We start from the raw sequence: 21,883 nt of genomic DNA, 5'->3' as shown, positions 1-21,883 counted from the left end.
TCATCCAGCCAGAGTCCAGTTTGGAATCCAATTGATAACTGTGTGTTTATCTGAAGATGGCTGAACACAGGAGATTCCCTCACAATCTGACAGATTTGGAGCGCTACTTAAAAGAAGTGTTGGCACAGATTGCCAATTTTAGGTGTTATGCTGATATAATCCTACCCAAAAAGACTGAATTTTGTCAAATTCAAAGGATACTTCAACAAAGTATTTTAAGGATGTGCATACTATTTTTGGTATGATTTTTTTCTTCCCCTGACAAAAACCTGGCATTTTAACAGGCGTGTGAGAAAACCCCTTTAAGCTGATGAACTTGCAACAGCGCAACCCAATCTTGATGAAAGTACAAGCTGCTGATATACCTCACATTGATCCCCAGTACAGTGGCTGTAGCCATGTCAAAACAGAATGCTGCACAAGATTGCCCCAGAGGTGGACAGCGTTCTGCTACTTTGTACAATCAGAAAAAGCATTCCCTCCCAAAACTATTCTGGACTGATAGTTATGATGTCTTATGCTAGCAGTAGTCAATATAGTATCTCCCTCTCTGTTCATCAACAGCACTGAAAACCAATCCCAGACCTCCTCAACACCTTGCTGGGCCTTCCGCTCACCCCAATAGTAGCTCCGCCTCTGGGATCCTGATGTATGTACGGCGCTGTCTACCCAGTGTCGGACTGGGGTGCCAAGGGCCCAGCAGGAACTAACTCCAGGGCCCTCCTTTTCAACTACATGCACATGTGGCATCATCCTCAATCACAAACTTATATAACAATGAACTGGGTAGATTGTTAAACGAATAGGATGCTGCCTTTGTCTGTACATAGTGATTCAAGTTTATAGTGACAAGTACTGCATATAAGAGGGTGGTGGACAACTTTTGCACAAGGGCCCACTGGAGGATTCTGTCCTGCTGTGGGCCTGTCCAAGCCTATTGTCTACCCCCAAAGAAGCTTTGCTCTGTACATAAAGCATATAGCTGTAAAACTGAGCAAATATTAAAGCACACCTGTCAGCAGGATTGTGCTCAGTAAACTGCATACGCTGTCAGGTGGGCGACATTACACTGAGTAACATGATACCTTGGTTGATGAAATCCGTCCTGTGATGATATGCTCGTGCTTCGGGGCGGCCTGTGGGGGGGGCGCTCTATCTGGTGCTCTGCTTACATATTCATCTGTATGCTTTTATGACAGCTCACTGTGCCTTCACTGACCTGCCTCCTATTTTACCTAGCCCTGCACTACTAGATGCATTATGTAAAATAGGAGGCAGGTCAGTGAAGGCACAGTGAGCTGTCATAAGACTATACAGATAAATGTGTAAGCAGAGCACCAGATAGAGCCCACCCAAAGCACGAGCATATCATTATCTCCAAACTGAAAGTAAAGATTACACAAGAACCACAAGACAGATTTCATCAACCAAGGTATCATGTTACTCAGTGTAATGTCGCCCACCTGACAGCGTATGTAGTTTACTGAGCACAATCCTGCTGACAGGTGCGCTTTAATAGCAGCTTTGAAAAGCATGGTGTGTTTTTTTTTTTTTTCCCAAGATTGTGTTGCTATCTATTCTAATGAACTGATGATTCCAAAACAAAACTAGTTATACAGCTGGGTCCTTTAGTTCTGGCTTTGGTCGTTCACGCAGAATCAGTGTTATAGGATATTTAGTCGATCTGTATGGTCAATTTCAAATTTTTAAATGTAATTAAAATTGGTATTCTGTGTTCTGTCTGTTTTGTGTTTGAAATTAAAGGTAATCAAGTCAGCAGGTTTTTGCTTTTTAATCTGACAGCAGTATGATGTAGTGACAGTGACCCTGGTTCCAGTGATGTCACTTACTGGGCTGCTTGTTGTAGTTTGAATAAATCAGTGTTTTATCATTATGAGATTATTACTAGAGGACTACTTCTTTCGTGTCATGTAGTCCTCCTGCTGTGTAACCCCAACCCTCGACTGATTGGCAGCTTTCTGTGTACCCTGTGCATTGGCAGATTTCTGCCTATCAATGGTGTGGGCGAGGTTATACAGAGCTCAGCATTCAGAGAACTGGTAGATATGCAGCAGATAAAACTATTTTTTGTTTTCTTTTCTTTTTTTTTTTTCAAAACTACACCAAGCAGATCAGTAAGAGACATATTGCTGAAACCAGAGTCTCTGCCCATAAATCATGCTGCTCTCAGATGGAGTAGCAGAAACCTGGTGAAAGATTCTCTTTAGGCTATGTTCACACGTCATGGTTTTTTCAGCGTTTTTTGATGCAATTTTTTTATACAAATTTTCAGCTGCGTTTTGCAGTACTAGCAAAGTCTGTGCGAAACCAGAATTCTCTGTTCACACATGTTTTTTTGTTCAGGATTTTGTGCCTTGCATGTTTTTTTTGGAAAATAGAGCACAATTTTATATTACAGGAGGATCTATGTAAACTAGAAGCTTGGGCTGATAAATGGCAAATGAGCTTTAATGGGGATAAATGTAAGGTAAAGCACTTGGGCAGAGGAAATAAAATGTATAATTATATGCTTAATTGTAAAACACTGGGCAAAACTGTCACTGAAAAAGACCTGGGTGTATTGGTGGACGACAAGCTTACGTTTAGTGGCCAGTGTCAGGCAGCTGCTGCAAAGGCAAATAAAATAATGGGATGCATTAAAAGAGGCATAGATGCTCATGAGGAGAACATAATTTTACCTCTATACAAGTCACTAGTGCGACCACACTTAGAATACTGTGTACAGTTCTGGTCTCCGGTGTATAAGAAAGACATAGCTGAACTAGAGCGGGTGCAGAGAAGAGCGACCAAGGTTATTAGAGGACTGGGGAGTCTGCAATACCAAGACTGGTTATTACACTTGGGGTTATTAACTGTGGAAAAACGAAGGCTTAGGGGTGATCTTATTACTATGTACAAGTATATGAGGGGACAGTACAACGACCTTTCTACTGATCTTTTTACTCTGAGGGCAGAGGACAAGGGGGCATCTTCTACGTCTGGAGGAAAGAAGGTTTAATCATAATCATAGATGGGGATTCTTTACTGTAAGAGCAGTGAGACTATGGAACTCTCTGCCGCATGATGTTGTAATGAGTGATTCACTACTAAAATTTAAGAAGGGCATGGATGCCTTTCTTGAAAAGTATAATATTACAGGTTATATATACTAGATTCCTTGATAGGGCGTTGATCCAGGGAACTAGTCTGATTGCCGTTTGGAGTCGGGAAGGAATTTTTTTCCCCAATGTGGAGCTTAGTGTTTGCCACATTTTTTTTTTTTTTTTTTGCCTTCCTCTGGATCAACATGTTAGGCTATGGGTTGAACTAGATGGACTTAGTCTTCCTTCAACCTTAAAAACTATGTTACTATGTCAGTTTTTTTCAGCGTTTTTTCATATTAACGTAATACAAGTTCATGTGGCTCCTAAAGTTTGTCAAAGCCACCCATACCCAAATATTAAAATGTGCCACGCAGTAATGGGGGTAAGCTATATTGGTGCCTTTGTTTGAAGCAAATGAATAGTATATGTGAACAAGCATGTTACACTGTGATGGGAAATAAATCTCTGCGGCCTCTCCCACAAAAAAATGTATTATGATGGAAGAAAAACTCTGTAAATCAGTCAAAATGTCTCTCTTAAACAAGTTCAAATACTATGACTTTCATCTTTATAGAGGAGAATGCTACAGTAATACCATGCTGTACTGAGCTCTATATGGAGGCACAAAACGTGCTCTGTAGTGAGGAGCTGCTGGGTCCCCTGTACCTCAGTACACAGTGCGCTCGGCTCATCTAGAATAGATAATGGTGAATACTTTTCTAGCATTTCAACCTGTAAAATGCTAATTGATGTACCCTTATCTTCAGCTTGGAGTATGCACACTGATCACTTAATACACCTACTCTGCAAATAATGATTTCAGCTAACTTCGTTTTAAAATCTTCAATCCATTCTTTTACTGGTGGTTACTTTTAGGCCCTAAAACAGTTAGAAACAGGGCTGTGGAATCAGTATAAAATGGGCCGACTCCTAAAATATATAATAAATTGGGTACAGTAGTTCAATGCAGTTTGTGGGGAATATTTTTTTTCTTAAGAATTTGGGAAGGCTATGAAATGTCCTATAAATGTCTGTCCTATTCCTGATCTAAAGCCCCCGTCTCACATAGCGATATCACTAGCGAGATCGCTGCTGAGTCAAGGTTTTGGTGATGCAACAGCGACCTCACCAGCGATGTCGCTATGTGTGACACTTTGCAACGATCAGGCCCCTGCTGTGAGGTCGCTGATCGCTGCAAGGTGTCCTGGACCATTTTTTGGTCGTTGGCCTCCTGCTGGCCGGCACACATCGCTGTGTGTGACCAGCGGGACCAACGATCAGGCTCGTATCCATGGTAAACATCGGGTTACTAGGGGCACGCGCGCACTTAGTAACCCGCTGTTTACCATGGATACCACTCTACCGTGCGCGGGAGGTTACCGCTCACCTTAGCAGAGTCCTATCCATGATAAACATCGGGTTACTAAGTGCACGTATGCCCCTAGTAACCCGATGTTTATCATGGATACGACTCTGCTAAGGTGAACGGTAACCTCCCGCGCACGGTAGCAGAGTGGTATCCATGGTAAACAGCGGGTTACTAGGGGCACACGCGCACTTAGTAACCCGATGTTTATCATGGTTACGAGCCTGCTCCTGCTTCAGCAGCAGGCTGGTAACCGGGAGCAGGACATCGTGGAACGATTCTTTCCACGATGTCACTGCTCCCCTGATCGTTGGTGAGCCTGCCTGTTTGACAGCTCACCAGCGACCACATAGCGACGCAGCAACGATCCCTGACAGGTCATATCGTTGTCGGGATCGCTGCTGCATCGCTTAGTGTGACGGGGCCTTAAGGGTCTAGACTTTTTTTTTTAGCTGAGATGAATCTGTGCGACAGTAAACTTATCACTTAAACATGAGCCATGTATGAGGGAGTCGGTGTCATGGAAATTGAGGAGTCTGAGGTTTGGCTTACCAACTCCACAGCCCTGGTTAGAAACTGTAGTTCAGGGTGAGTACATGCTTGTGCATCCTAAATAAAATAAACTAAAATGAGTGCTTACAAATGTATTGGTAATGAAAATGCGAAAGAATAATTTGCATCACAAAAAGTGAAGGAGTGTATGATCTCTTACTGATTTTTGTGGGTCCAGCTGCTGGGTAATACCCTACTGAGTTTGCAAATAAAAGGGCTTCAACTCTGTTCATTCCTTACAGGTTATTTTGCACTGTAGTGCTCTATGCTACCTGCTGTTCAAGATACTGCAGCACTGAATGTGTGCTACAGTCCAGGAAAAAAACGTGAAGGGGTTATAGCGGTAAACTACTGTGAAGTGGTAGAATTGGTCACAATTAGTATTTGTTTATTTTACTCACTTATATAGCGTTTCCCATTGGGGCTCACAATCTAAATTCCCTATCATTATGTCTTTGGAGTGTGGGAGGAAACCCACACAAACACGGGGAGAACATACAAACTCCTTGCAGATGTTGTCCTTGGTGCATTTGAACCCAGGACCCCAGCGCTGCAAGGCTGCAGTGCTAACCACTGAACCACCGTGCTGCCCGGTATTGTGCGGAGTTGGAAGAAATATGCCCACCCCAGCTTTAAAAAAAAAAAAAAAAGAATTTATATAATGTGATCTGCTGCCTATCTCTTCTCTTATTAGGACATGAATAAAAGTCTTGGTCAGGAGTTTATAGGTATGTAGCCTTGCAGCGCTGGGGGTCATGGGTTCAAATCCCACCAAGGACAAGATCTGCAAGTAGTTTGTATGTTCTCCACGTGCTCACATGAGTTTTTTTTCCAGATGCTCTGGTTTCCCCACACTTTTCCTTTTTTTCTTTTCAAAGGCATAGTGATAGGGAATTTAGATTGTAAGTCTTGATGGGGACAGTAATGATGTCTGTAATGCGCTGTGGAATTAGTGTAGCTATATAAGCCAGTAAAATAAAAATAGCTAGCATTTGTCTCCATCAGCCTTTCGGACATGAGCTCCGACCATGGCTGTAAACCATGTAGATGCCGCTGTCAATTTCTAAAAGCTGCATTTAAATAAAGTGGGTGCTGGGGTTCATGTGCAGACTCCCATAGCCTTTTGTGATGCTGTTGCTGTGAATCGATGGGCTTCTTTGGTAGCTGAGGACCTTCTGACAGTCCCCCGTGGTTGCCATCTTGCCACCGGCTAAGCTCAATGGAAGACCATCATTCTTCCTGTATACTGCAGTACTTTAGTTGATCAGACTATTCCAGGTTCAAGTCCCCTAAAAAAAACTTGAGAGGTCAACTCTTCTCTTTCACCTGTTTAAAATTAGAAACCTTTGTTATTGCCTTGTCTGTGAAAGTTCAACTTATAAAATGAATAAACACTGTAAGGAGCAAATACAATAGATTTTTTTCCCCTCAACTTCCTAAAATAAAATGCGGTCAAAACATTGTATGTTTCTCAGACTGGTATCAAGCAAAACTTTGACTTGCCATGCAAAAATGGAAAAAAACAAACTTTTATTCCATGAATGAAATGATACAAATGCTACTGGTCTTGGAAAACACATAGCAAATAATTATTTTCACAGTTTTTTTTTTCTCATCACTTTTTAAATAGAAAATAAAAATTGATGCAAGTTTGGAATTACTGCATTTGTACGCACCTGGAGGATTATGATTCCAGGTAATTTTACCCGCACAATGAATGCCTTAAAAGCAAAACCCAAAAAATACAATTTCAGAGTTGCATTTTTTTTTTTTTTTTTTTCACCCCTCTTGAATTTTTTTCCCCATATTGTGTATCAAAATTGATGGTACCGTTCAGAAGTACAACTTATCTCACAAAAAACATGCCCTCATACATCTTTGACGGAGGAATAGAACAAAATTGTCTTGGAAGAAGGCAAGGCAAACAATTAAAAATTCCTTAGTTGTGAAATGACTAATATTGTATCATTTAACAACGTTCATAGGAATTTTAAAAAGCTTCAAATATTAATGTATTTTATTTTTGTTTTGGGCCCCTAATTGTTTTTTTTTTAAACGCATAAAAATACAAAAAGTGGAATAAACAGGATGCTTTAATGATGATACAAAATCAGTTATCACTTTTTTTATGTATTTTTTACTCGCTTATATAGCGCCATTAATTCCCCAGCACTTTACAGAAATCCCTTTATATATTGGGTGTCTGCTCTATGCTCCTTAGTTAAAAATGTCTGTAGGTGACATTAGTTATTACTAATTATTAGTCATTTATGAAAGAGTCGGTGCTGGAAGCAAAGCAGAGCTGCTGCCACTTGTGTCAAGATCCCTACAATTCAACGATTCATGAAACTCGAGCATCTTGCTGAAAAGCTTTTGTCTTGCAGCATCTTCAAGAGCGCAGTCAGATGGCCGATTAAATCGGACCACAGTGCATGGACTGGCTGGTGGCTCTTCCCGCCCGAGCGGGACACATATATGAAGCTGTCAAACTCGGGTGAGGAAACCCACAGCCAGTCCATGCATTGTGGTCTGATTTTATACGACAGTCTTGACTGTGACCTAATCCTTAGTGAATGAGAAGTATACCATACAACTAGAAAGTCATCTGTTTCATCTGTGTATAGGATTACTAGCTGTTCTTTTCCTTAGTAACTGAATGCAAATATTGTATTGCTAAATTTGGCATTATTTGTGTTTGCTGTCCTAATTTGAAAGTGAAATTGTATTCATCAAGGTGATCATGTACGGCTGCAATCTACCCTCAGACGTTTGGCACAGAGCACTTGCTGCAGACTGCGTAATATAAAGTCTGCTAGCAAATGAAAAAGATAAAAAAAGCTGGCCATACAAGCCTTCTCTAGCTATCTCACTTCATTTATGCCAGTTTACCATTTGTTTATGGTCGTTCCAATAGAGAGTGGAAAGTAAGCCACCTGGCAGTGAATTATATCCCAGAGAAATGAAGAATTCTGCCATCTTTGGACGGTCGGGAGGCCCCATACACATGCATTTGTACATTTGCCAACGTTTTTGGCCATTTTCAATAGTGTACCGATTTAACCTTCAGGCTGGAATCATATTAGCGTGTAGCATCCGATGTGAGATACTAATGACCTTCGGCTCCTGCTTTGCTGCGACTGTGAGACGAGTGTCAGTGCTCTGTGCTCCGATCATCTCTCGTGAGAAAATCGCAGTGCAGGTACAGAGGAAGTACTTTCTCCATCTCCTCCATTGCCTGTCTCGGCGTATATCGGGCTGCTCTGGGATGACCTCAGAGTACAGTCCAATGTTTCACGCGCACCCATAGACTTGTAGAGGAGCGTGTGAGCCGAGTCTCTTTCCAATCACAGCATGCTGTGGTTGTTTTCTTATGCTGAATTGGCAAAAGAAAGTAATCGCTTATCTGCACTGCTCCATAGTATAACATTGGGCTGAGTGTTATCCAATAAAACGTCGAATAGCACTCGGCCGTGTTATCCGCTTGTGTGACCCCGGCCTCACTGTGTTTCTCTCTGCCCCTACATTATGCTGCTCGCAGATTAAATAGGAAAAAATAGCTGACAGATTCCATTTTAAAAAGATTGTCCACTACTTTATCATTGACCTGACCTTTAGAATAGGTAATCAATATCTGATCGGGTGGGGTCTGACACCCAGTACACATGTTGACCCAGCTGTTCTGTGTTGGCGGCAGCCGTCAGTCGGAGGTGCAGAGCTGCTCAGTCTTATGATAGTGGCTTCGACAGGGTACTGCACATCCAAATCAGTAGAAGGCGGATGAGCACATTCGGCCGCCGACACCGAGAACAGCTGATTGGTCGGGTTCCGACATCCAGCACCCCCGCTTATCAGACATTGATGACCTATCCTGAGGATAGGTCATCAATGATAAAGTAGTGGACTACCTCTTTAACTCATGTATTTTAGTAAGATTTCATGCGTCTTCATCATTACTGGTATGTTTGTGCAGACAGTCGTTCCTGATTCTCTTTGGGCAATGTGCAAGCTCTTAAACTGATGACCGTACTTCAAGGTCCTCATTACTGCATCCAGAAAGTTGCTTCAGAAAGTCTAGACTCCTTTTACAACTAAGCGACATGTGACTTTATTGCATTGTGAGTTTACAATAGAACTGCTTCATGTATGGAAAGTGTATATTTGTGACTTTCCTATGCTTTGTCCATAAACTGTGTTTCATGTGTGTTATCCTCACTTTTATGGTTTACATTCTCCTGTGTACTTACTGATTATATACTGTATATAAAAGTAGAAAAATCAACATTACATTTGTAGTATTTTAATAGTGTTCTGTTTTGGTTAAAAAGGAGCGGTCTTCTCTCCTGGTTGTTTTGTTTAGTGAAACAGTCGGTGAAACACCATTTTGAAAGATCTAGTTACTTTTTGCCATGAGTAGAGACTGTGTCTGAATGCCTCTCTGGTTTTACTAGATGTTGGGGTTTTGTGTGGCTTGTCAATAAATAATTTTAAGGATCCATTTTGCTGGATTAAATTCATTTTGCACTACTGGATTTGACATGCTACAAGGTGGACCTTTTCTCTTCAGGTGAGCTGACTTTGTCTCTTTTTCACTATAATTAATTTTTCCCCGCAAATGACTAAAATAACTATTGGGTGCTACCTCTCCTTGCTGAAGAGGTATGTCCCTCCCTACACAATATGAAGATTGGAAACAATGCTTAGTATGACTTCTTTCACACGTTGCAACCATCGTGTAGCATTTTGCTGTGATTGTGGTAGATCCACAACATTTGTGCAGCAATTTTGGTTAATTGCAGCAAAAAAGATGTGGTTTTATTGCAGTTTCAGCCACAACACGAGAAAGCGCGCACACAAAGGCTGGCCATACACATTGGATGGCTGTCTGCTAAATGATTCTTTGGCCATTCTTTCAGCCAACAGCCATCTCAGCCGATGCTCCCATACACTGAAGTGGTGCTGTTAACTATTTAAATGCTGCTGTCAATCTCAGACCTTCAAATGGATCAGTCACCATGGCAGCCAAGGACATTCAGAGGGGTTCCCGTAATGGCCATCTTTGTACTCCTGTGAAACTTAGCAATTGGCTGTGATACATGATGTTTTCAGTGTGGAGAGAGTCATTGGAAAGGAATGCCTCACTGGACTAGTCAGATTAATATTTGCTTATGTGAGTGAGGGCAATAGTAATTTCTGCCGAGTTGGGAATAAGATGGTACAGTCATGGCCAAAAGTTTTGAGAATGACACCAAAATTATATTTTCACATGATCTGCTGGCCTCTGGTTTTTATTAGTGTTTGTCTGATGTTTATATCACATACAGAAATATAATTGCAATCATATTATGAGTACCAATAGGTTATATTGACAGTTAGAATGAGTTAATGCAGCAAGTCAATATTTGCAGTGTTGCCCCTTCTTCTTCAAGACCTCTGTAATTCTCCCTGGCATGCTCTCAATCAACTTTTGGACCAAATCCTGACTGATAGCAGTCCATTCTTGCATAATCAATGCTTGCATTTTGCCACAATTTGTTGGTTTTTGTTTGTCCACCCTTCTCTTGATGATTGACCACAAGTTCTCAATGGGATTAAGATCTGGGGAGTTTCCAGGCCATGGACCCAAAATCTCTGTTTTGTTCCATGAGCCATTTAGTTATCACCTTTGCTTTATGGCAAGGTGCTCCATCATGCTGGAAAAGGCATTGTTGGGCGCCAAACTGCTCTTGGACGGTTGGGAGAAGTTGCTCTTGGAGGACATTCTGGTACCATTCTTTATTCATGGCTGTGTTTTTAGGCAAGACTGTGAGTGAGCCGATTCCTTTGGCTGAGAAGCAACCCCACACATGAATGGTTTCAGGATGCTTTACAGTTGGCATGAGACAAGACTGGTGGTAGCGCTCACCTCTTCTCTGAATAAGCTGTTTTCCAGATGTCCCAAACAATCGAAAAGGGGATTCATCAGAGAAAATGACTTTGTCCCAGTCCTCAGCAGTCCACTCCCTGTACCTTTTGCAGAATATCAGTCGGTCCCTGATGTTTTTTCTGGAGAGAAGTGGCTTCTTTGCTGCCCTCCTTGAAACCAGCCCTTGCTCAAAGAGTCTCCGCCTCACAGTGCGTGCAGAAGCACTCACACCAGCCTGCTGCCATTCCTGAGCAAGCTCGGCACTGCTGGTAGTCCGATCCCGCAGCTGAAACAGTTTTAAGATACGGTCCTGGCGCTTGCTGGTATTTCTTGGGCGCCCTGGAGCCTTTTTGACAACAATGGAAGCTCTCTCCTTGAAGTTCTTGATGATGCGATAGATTGTTGACTGAGGTGCAATCTTTGTAGCTGCGATACTCTTCCCTGTTAGGCCATTTTTGTGCAGTGCAATGATGGCTGCACGTGTTTCTTTAGAGATAACCATGGTTAACTGAAGAGAAACAATGATACCAAGAACCAGCCTCCTTTTAAAGTGTCCAGTGATGTCATTCTTACTTAATCATGACTGATCGCCAGCCCTGTCCTCATCAACACCCACACCTGTGTTAATGGATCAATCACTAAAACAATGTTAGCTGCTCCTTTTAAGGCAGGACTGCAATGATGTTGAAATGTGTTTTGGGGGTTAAAGTTCATTTTCTGGGCAAATATTGACTTTGCAAGTACTGTAATTGCTGTTAAGCTGATCACTCTTTGACATTCAGGATTATATGCAAATTGCCATTACAAAAAATGAAGCAGTAAACTTTGGAAAAATTACTATTTGTCTCATTCTCAATACTTTTGGCCATGACTGTATATGAAGGGTATGATTGTATTGCAGATGTATGGCTCTGTCATGGGGACACCTTTGTAGGCTTGACTGGTTCACTCTCATTATGAGTAACTCTTGGTTTGATGTCTGTAGAATTCAATCTACTAGAATGCAAATTGTCTACTGTAACACTTAGTCCAGGATTAATGCCCGTCTAGTACTATCTCACAAATGTCTTTTGGCCTGTGAAGGCTCAAATTCCCACATACTTGCTCCAAAATCTTGTAGAAAACGGTCCAAAAGAAGCGTTTATGTACGGTATGTCCTGTCAAATTTGCGTATAGCCATATAACTAGGCTCCGTGCTCCATTGACTTGTATTACCTGTTTTATTTTTTGTCACTCCACATTGTGTGAACAGGTTTTGGGGTCTTTTGTAGAACTTGTTTTTCGCCAGCATGGAAGAGCTTATCAACAATAGGCTGGCTGTATGGAATGCTCTGCTTGTAAGATGTAATAGTTAAAGTGCTTTACTGCTTGAATGAGGGTTATTATCGTTATCTTGCAATGTTCTCTACACATATTTGTTCAGGCATATTACTGTAACATAGGGAGGAGTCCATAAGATCAGACCTGGAACATATTGTCCAGAGGCAATTAAGAGCTGTGGTGTCAGCTGAATGTACAGGACCTATTTTATAGTAGTATTTTAAGGTCTTTCCCTTTGACAAACTAGTACATCTGCAGTTATTCCAATGTCTTATGAAACTGGAAAAAATTCCCAAGCTAATAAAATAGATCGATTCCCTGTAATCGAGCTTTCTGTTATCTTCCCTGCTTATTCTCCATATTAGCAAGCCTAATAATTGGATCCAAGGTTAATATGAAATGTGAGTGTGAGGGGGGTCGCATAAGGACGTCATGCATAACTGCAATGCAACATTTTCAATCAGGTTTTAGAGAATAAGTTAGCCTTCGCGATTGATTGTACTTTTTTCACAGGGAAAGCTGTTATATTTATTTCCTCCTGTTAACAAAAATTAAAAAGAAATTGGTGGGGTGCTTACTAGTACTGATCTCAATTTTGCCATATTAGGGTATGTATACATGCTGAGTATTTGCAGCAAATTTTTCTGCACCAATTACCCAGAGTTGGCAGGAAAAATTCTGCATAGAATATGCACGTTTTTATGTGTTTTTTGATGCATTTTTATCCCATTCATTTGAGCGAGTGAAAGACACTGCAAAAACTCTGAAAAAATAACATGCTTCAAATTTGAAAAAATGCTTTTATTCAAATCCACAAAAAAATTAGGCTGCATGAGATTTCAGAAATCCCATTCACTTTGCTGGTACTGTCATGCATTTTTTACCCTTGCAAAAAACACAGCATCTGAACAAACACTTATGTATACTTAAATCTCATTTCTAGCTTTTTTTTTTTCTTTAACATCTATCCTAATTGCTTTTTTCTGAATGAAATTTGTTCTAATTAAGAAAAGTTCTGCTATGAAATTACCAGGGCTGTGGAGTCGCAGTCGGTCTCCATTTTGGTGGAGTCGGAGTCCATCTAAAATGGACCAGCTCCGACTCCTAAAATATATAATCAATTGGTACAGTAGTACAATGTAGAATGTGCTGTAAGGCTATGTGCCCACGATGCAGAAATGCTCCGGATTTTTTCCTGAGCGTTTCTGCATCTCCCTTGCCGAAAAAACGCATGTGGATTGTACATGCGTTTTTCCTGCCAGGGACATGCGGATGTGAAGTGTTCTTCACATGCATTTCCACATGCGCTTTCCAAGCGATTTTAGCATCACTTGGAAAGTGCTTGACAACTTGGTCACACTATATAAATCCATGCAAACGGCATGGATTTACTGTATATAGTGTGACCCCAAAGAATGTCGAAAAATAAATCTATACTTGCCTTCTGATGGCCACCGGAGTCTTTATTCTTTCCGTCCTGGCTGCCGGCAGCTCGCGGTACACTACACTGAAGGACCTGCCGTCACATGACTATGACTTCAGCGCAGGTCCTTCAGTCCACCGCAATTTGCCGACAAGGGAGGACAAGCGCATCGGGGACCATCAGAATGTAAATATAATATTTATTTTTTATTTTATTCTTTTTTTTACAGGTTCTATGGTACCCGGGTCTGGAGGAGAGTCTCCTCTCCTCCACACCTGGGTACCATCCGCACATTGAAACGCATGGATTCCGCATGTACAGATGCAGTGATGCGTAATCCATGCTTTCCAATGCAAGTCAATGGCGAAAACGCAGCGCTTCCGCAAAATAATTGGTAGTGCTGTGGTTTTTTTTCGCAATGATAATCCGCAGCGGAAATTTCCTCAGCATGTGCACAGCACATGCGGATCATCATTGGGGAACATGGCAGGCCTTCTACCATGCGTTTTGTAAGCGTTTCTGCAGCGTTTTTGCTGCTGCAGAAACGCTTAAAAAATGCATTGTGGGCACACAGCCTTAATGTTTTCATAAGAATTTGGGAAAGTTATGAAATGTCAGATTCCTGCTCTAAGGGTCTAGACTTTTAGTTGAGATGAATCTGTTCTCTAGCCTTAAAATAATTAGATGAGATTTGAGGTCATATATGAAGGAAGATCTGATGGAGGCCATACTATTTCTCAGAATAAATTCTTAGACTGCACAAATGTTATTCAGTATGTTTGTTGAAAACTCTTTTTTCCCCCCACTTACCGCATAGTAATTTTAATAATTTGTAAAGTAGAACTTGATTATTGTATCATAATGGTGATGAAAAGCCTGATGTTACCTTTTTACTACAGTAAATTTATCACCTAAACATGAGCCATTTATGAGGGAGTCTGAGTCAGGGAAATGTCAGTCGGACGTTTGGCTTAACGACTCCACATCTCTGGAAATTACGTTATGACTACCTGGACCTACACAAACTACATGTTGCCATGAACATTAACATTTGCTGTGCATTTTTCTCACCAGCAGTGGAAAATAAATTATAACTAAGAGTTGTTGGGGATACAAACAAGTGTCTCAGTTGGCTACACCCTGTAACCTGTGACTTTTATTCTGTACCTCCCACCCATGGTCACTAGTACCAGAGGGATCCCTAACTTTCACTTGGCTTATATGGGGGCCGCCGCATGCATCCTTTACTGCCATTACGTATAAATGCCTTTTCATCTTTACGTCTCATTCACGTGTCTGTTTTTACGAGTGATATCTGTTTTTTTTCACGGATAACACTCATATCTATGATAATCTATGGGTCTGTTAACATGTCTGATTTTTTTTCCTTGGACCGAGTGGTCTGTGCAGAATCGCAACGACTTGTCTGATATTGATCCATGATGGATCAAAATTGGCAATTTGCAATCCCTGGAAAAAAATCTGACGTCAATCGGATGCCATTCATGTGCTGTCTGTTTTTCACTGATAGAAGGTTGTGCAACTTATATTTTTTTCTCATTAGTGAAACGAACTGATGAAACGTTGACCAAACTGATGCAATTTGGTCCGTCTTTCTAATATGTTAAAACAAAAATAAATGGATGACTAAGGCCTTAGGTATGTGGTAAATGTACATGGTGCATACTATAATACCTGTAAATATTTACATATTTGTAAAGAAATTGCAAGATATTTTATTTGGGGTATTATGATATCGTAGTTATTACCAAAGCGTTGTGGTCCAATGTTTACTCTTAATTTTTCCAGTCGTCTATGTTCTGACAGTGAACATTGATAATGTTGAGGTGCCCACTGTGTATAATATTACACTGGTGCTTTAATCCCGTGGATCACGCCTCTTTCCCTAGTATAAACTAAAGACTAATCCACTTGGGCCAGTGAACAGTTTTAGAATGTTTTTTGCACATAAGCATTTCCTTTTGAAAAGGGAATTAGAACATCACGGTTGCACTGAATGGGTTGATGGAATGCTGGCTGCAGCTCATACACGAGTAACATTCGCTGTGCCAACCCCAGAATGGGCTGTTTGCCTGGCAAGGCATGCCACTGGAAAGTAATGCAAGTTTAAATGGGAAGTATTTCTGACAAGCAGAATCCAAGCATTCCTTTCTCGTAACGGTGCTTTCCATCTATTACTATAGAAAGATGCTTCCTGCTGTTTTTATATTCCCTAGTTCTGCACTTGTGCTAATGTATGGCCTGTGTTCAGTGGCTTGTGAAAGTATTCACCCCCCTTTCTCAAGGCAACACTGCTACTGCTCCAGCTTTTTTAAGTTTGCTGCTCACCAGAGGAAACCATCTATCTTCAAGTCTGACCACAGATTATCAATCGGATTAAGTTCTGGGCTTTGACTAGGACACTACAAAACATTTACACGTTTCCCCTTCAACCACTCGAGTGTTGCTTTAGTAGTATGCTTTGGGTCATTGTCGTGTTAGAAGGTGACCCTCCATCCCAGACTCGCATTACTGACAAGCTGAAACAGGTTTTGCTCAAGAATATCCCTGTATTTCACACAATCCATCTTCCCCTCGACTTGGACCATTTTCCCTGTCGCTGAAAAACATCCTCACAGCATGATACTGCTCACCACCATGTTTCACTGTGGGGTTGGTGTGCTTGGGGTGATGATCTGTGTCGGTTTGGTGCCAGACATAGCGTTTACCTTGGTGGCCAAAAAGTTAAATTTTGGTTTCATCTGACCACGTCACCTTCCTCCATACATTTGAGGAGTCTCCCACATTTCTTTTGGCAAACTCAAAATGAGCCTTACAATTTTTGTGTGTAAGTAAATGCTTTTTTTTGCCCACTCTTCCATAAAGGTCACCTCTATGGAGGGTACGGCTTATTGTGGTCGTATGGACAGATACTCCAGTCTCTGTTTGGGAACTCTGCAGCTTCTTCAGGGTTTCCTTTGGTCACTGTGCTGCCTCTGATTACTGCCCTCCTTGCCAGGGCTGAGAGTTTGATGGGCGGCCCTCTTTTGTCTGGTTTGTTCTGCTACCGTGTTCTTTCCATTTTATGCTCCTGGTGATCATCAGAGATTGGGATATTATATTTATATCTCAACCCTGACTTGTTTGAAGATCTCCTTGGAGTTGATTGGTTAGTGGGTGCCACCTACTTAATGGTGTTGCAGCCTCTGTGGCTTTTCATAAAAGGTGTGTATATACTGACAGACCATGTGGCACTTAGATTGCACACATGTGGACTTCCTTTCACTAAGTATGTGACTTATGAAGGTAATTACCTGCACCAGAAATTTTTAAGGGTTTCATAGAAAAAGGGTTGAATACATATGCACTTGCCAATTTTTTATTTATTTTATCCCATAAATTCCCATTCAGTATATGAAGGCTGTTCCTTTCACGTTAAAGGGATGAGCTCTAAAGAGAGAGAAAAAGGTAAATATGAAAAAATTCTATTTAGTGAACCAAATAGTTTCAGAAAAAAAAACTAGCTGGGTGGAGGAGTGAATCAGATAACAAGAATTAAGAGGGAACAGCATTCGTTTAACATGTCCACAAGTTTACCTATGACATATATGTTTTGGAGACTTATGGAGCAATCTTGTCCTATGAATGAACCAGCCGGTATATACTAGCTCCATGTAAATCGGTGCTGATAAGTATACAGTTGAGCAATCTTGCATGTTTTAAACCTGCTGGGCCTGGATGTATCAGGTGTGAGCCATACAATAGCTAGTGACAACCATAGATTGACAACTGCAGTATTGTCCATCACAGCAAAACATAAAATTGAAAATATTGCAAGTAAAACAAACCATACTTGTCTAGTGTGGATAGGTAGATATATATATATATATAATTAGGCTAGCCCATCAATATAAGATTATTTTTTTTAGGACTTCTTCACTTACATGTGTGAGATTGATCGATTCTCAAACAGAGAAATGTGATTACATGTTCCATCCATGAAAGAACAGCTAGAACACACACATGGAGAATAGACTTGTGAATGAAGCCCAAGTCTGTATTCATATATTCATGGTTCAGGGTCTGTCAGCTATGAATGCAAAAACGGAGCAAGCAGTGTCTTTAGAATTTAATTAGCATATTCTATCTGCAAAAATGATCATCAAAGTAGCATAATTTGTTTTTTTTTATAATCAAATTTGACCCTATTGCTGCCTGAACCTGACATGTTAATCAAAAAAAGTGAAGAACAGTTCAATTTAGGAAATATAATTAACAAGCCATAACAACAAAATATAATTCAAAATCACTGGCTCTACATTACTGGTAATGACTGGCTCCCATATATGAGAACTCCTCATATAAGGAGAATGGCTACCTGCTGAACTTTAGGCAAGATGGTAGTATTTGTGCAAATCAATAGCAGAGGATGATTACATTATGTGGTCTAGTTAAATATATAGTTTTGACGTGTTTAACATTGTGGTTGCGGTACTATTCCTTGTCAACTGACTATATCTGATATTCTGAAATTAAGACAATGCAGGGTATTAGGTATATTAGAATATGCAGCCCATTATTAGTAATATTCTGCACACCTATCGTTATTATACAGGAGGGACTTCCCTTAGCTAAATGTGAAGTTATATTTCTTCCGGTGTCCCTCATATACCTGGAGCTGTAAAGACTTAAATGGAAACTAACATCTGACTCTTACTTCCCAAACATGAGCAGCATGAATCGGAAACACTGGCTGCCTTATTGATGCAGCCCTCTGTTTCTCTCTGAATGGCGTTTTATAGAGGACCTACTTTGTAAAGCCAGACAAGTACTATGCACCTCAGATGACTTGACCAAGACAGGGACTTGTCCCACTCCCACTCTGCTCTTGATGACTAACAGGTCTTTTCCTGTGTGTATAGGGAGAGACTTGTCAGTCTAGGGCACACATGTCAAACCATGGGCCGTGGGCTAAATATGGCCCGCAGGGTGATTATATTTTGCCCACGACGCCAGCACTGCCTGCCAAACCCCTGCCTAGCATCGCATGTTCACCTGTGTCGGCATCCTGTATGGAAGGCAATGTGAGGTCCATAATACTGTGTGGAGTCCATTATTCTGTATGGAGGACTATGTGGCGTCCATTACACTGTATTGGAGTGCTGTGTAAAAATCACAGTTGGCGGGGAATCATACTTTGTTGGGAGGGGGGGTACTGTGGAGGAATTCACTGTGGTGATATCATACTGTGTTTGGGGGGCACTTTTGTTGACATCATACATTAAGGGGGCAATGGTAGGGGTGTAGGGGCTTCAATAGGAGGAAAACTTATTTTGTAAGGGATGCAAAGCTATGTGATATGCTCTTCTGTGAACCCCCCCCCCCCCCCCATCGAATATTAAAGAAGTTGTCCACTACTTGGACAACTCATTCTCATACGGTGTCCGCACTCGCGTTTCCAGGGCTCTCATGCAGTTATGACACACGAGTCTGGTGCACAATCAGCGCTGGCGTCACTGTCCTCACCTTCCGACAAACCTAACGAGTTCAGGGCTGTGGCTGCACTCACTTCCTCTTGATATTCGATTTGTACGAAGGTGGGGACAGTGACTCCAGCGCTGATTGTGCACCAGACTCGTGTGCCATAGCAACCGCACGAGAGCCCCAGGACAACAAACGCCGACACCGCTAGAATGGTGACTGCATGGGAGGTGACTAAACTTTTTATTTTTTTTATTTTATCAGCACCAAACACTTAGATCAAGAAGGGGTTGTCCTAGTAGTGGACAACCCTTTAGATTTTTTTTTGGGGTGGTGAAGGTGGTGCAATTAGAACTTCTATTGGGTCTCGTGATTTATATGTATGCCCCTGCCTGCGAAGTAATACCCAATGCTCCAGTCATGTGATCTGACTCTTAAGATCTATTAATTAAAATGTTCTTTATTCATGGTTCATCATTATATTTGATGAGGAAAAACTTCCTCAATTGTAGACCTTTTTATTTTTTAATATATATAAAGGTAGGCCCGAGACTTTGTCCAAGCTTTTAATTTTGTCCCCCTGTGTATTTGAGTTTGACATTCCTGGTCTAGGAAAAATTAAAAACTTGGACAAAGTCGCGGGCCAACCAGTATACAGTATGATGGACCTCACAAAGTCCTCCATAGAGAATAATGGGCCCCTCTCATAGTCCTCCATACAGTATTATGGGCCCCTCTCATAGTCCTCTAAATATAATAATGGCCCCACACAGTCCTCCATACAGAATAATGGCCCCACATAGGGATGGTGGTTCTGGTGTCGCGGGCCAAATAAAACCACCCTGTGAGCCAAATTAGGCCCACGGGCCAGAGTTTGACATTCTGGTCTAGGGGAACAGAGCAGGGAGTGACCCCTGTGAACCTTCCTTGGACTAGTTATCTGAGAGGCTTTGTCCCCAGCAATATCTTCAAAGTAAATTTTCAATAAAAATCTGCAGCATATCAGAGTACAGCATGCGTCACTGCAATAATGCAGCTTTAGTGTATTGATTCATACCACCCGTGGCACCATGAACTTGTCATGTTCTCTTTAAGACTTAGACTATTTAAGACTGTTATCAGTATGTGAAATGCCAAACTGAAAACATTTGGCGATTGAGCAATATTTACATTGTAGTTATCTATCGTAAATCCTCTCCATATTATAAAGGTGTTATTATTTTTGATCCTTAAGTAACATGTAAAAAAACTATTTAACATTATATATAATATATCTATGCCATTACTGATGCATAGTAGTTTTTCACAATTACCGTGAACTGCTAACCACATGGCAAATATTTTATTAGCAACTCTTTAACATGGTGATTTTAATATACACACAACCCTTGTATCAATCACTTTGACTACACGCACACACATGTGAACACCTACACACGTCAATATTTACTCAACAATCCGTCTCTAAACGCTGGAGCAAGACCTTTCCAATAGGATGTGCGCATTGTTATTGGACAATTAATCATTGAGGCCAGATTATTTACTGTATACAGCAGCTTGTTTTCTGCACAGCTCCCGCTGTCTCTTAAGTAGAGCCATTTGTCTAACCTATAATAAGCTTGATCATGATTAAGATGTTTAATTTTAGAGTTTTTTTTTTTCACTCCTCTCCTTTGTTTCCTCACATGTTATTGATTATGGTTTGTTAAGGAGTATGTTCACACAGAACTTTTTGAGCATTTTAAGCATATTCTGCTTGAAAATTTACATAAAAAACACTTGAAATATTGTTTGAATAAGCTTCCTATTGATGATGATTTTGATTTCAATAGCGCCAACATATTCCACACCAATTTACAATTCAGAGGGGACATATGCGGACAAAGACCTAACCGAGTAACTCATAATTCAACATATAACAAGAGGAGTGAGGGCCCTGCTCGCAAGCTTACAATCAATGAGGAAATAGGGTTAAGGGGGGCACAAAATGTAGAAATAAAGTCCTGATCATGTAATGTTCACCCATCAGTGTTTTATAATTAGATAGATGAGGTGTTGGGCCAGTCTAAAGAAATGTGGTTTTAGGGCACACTTGGAACTGCAGATACTGGGTATTAACTGGATTATCTGGGGTAGTGCATTCTAGAAAACTGGCACAGCACGGAAGAAGTCCTGGAGACGAGAGTGGAAGGTTCGAATTATAGAAGATATTAATCTTGGATCATTAGCGGAAGGGAGAGGACCGGTAGGGTGGTAGACACAGATGAGGGAGATGTAGGATTGTGCAGAACTGTGGAGAGCTTTCTTTAAGAGTGATAAAGTTTATATTGTTCTATAGCAGATGGGCAACCAGTACAAAGACTAGCAAATGGCGGCTTCAGTGTTGCAATTGGATAGAAATTTGATCCTGGCTGCTGCATTCATGATAGGGGAATAAGTTTAGTAAAATGGAGACCAATTCGTTGATAGTTTCAGTACACCAGGAGTGAATGAATCTGAGCAACGTTATGAGTTTTTGCAGAGTCATATCTAAGGAAAATTCTAGAGATTGAGGTGACATGAGCGAACAAATGATCCGATATAGGGAGTGAAGGAAAGATCGGAGTCAAATATAACCACATGACACTAAGCATTCTGTTTGGGAGTTAAGATAGAAACACACACGGAGATGACAATTTCAGGTTTAGGAGGGTTAACAGAGGAGGGAAACAAAAGTTCAGTTTTTGACAGATTCA

General features: G+C 41.0%; 1 protein-coding gene across 1 annotated transcript in view; it reads left to right on the top strand.

The window, feature by feature from the left end:
• The window catches only part of PRPS2 (phosphoribosyl pyrophosphate synthetase 2), an 80,807-nt gene that overhangs the window by 21,045 nt on the left and 37,879 nt on the right, over positions 1-21,883 (top strand). The window lies entirely within an intron of this gene.

This window comes from Phyllobates terribilis, unplaced genomic scaffold, assembly GCF_046119375.1.
Source record: "Phyllobates terribilis strain yellow unplaced genomic scaffold, ASM4611937v1 Scaffold_2__4_contigs__length_985480577, whole genome shotgun sequence".
NCBI classification, from domain to species: Eukaryota; Metazoa; Chordata; class Amphibia; order Anura; family Dendrobatidae; genus Phyllobates; species Phyllobates terribilis.
The sequence above is the reverse complement of the archived record's forward strand: the minus strand, read 5'-3'. Positions and strand labels throughout refer to the sequence as shown.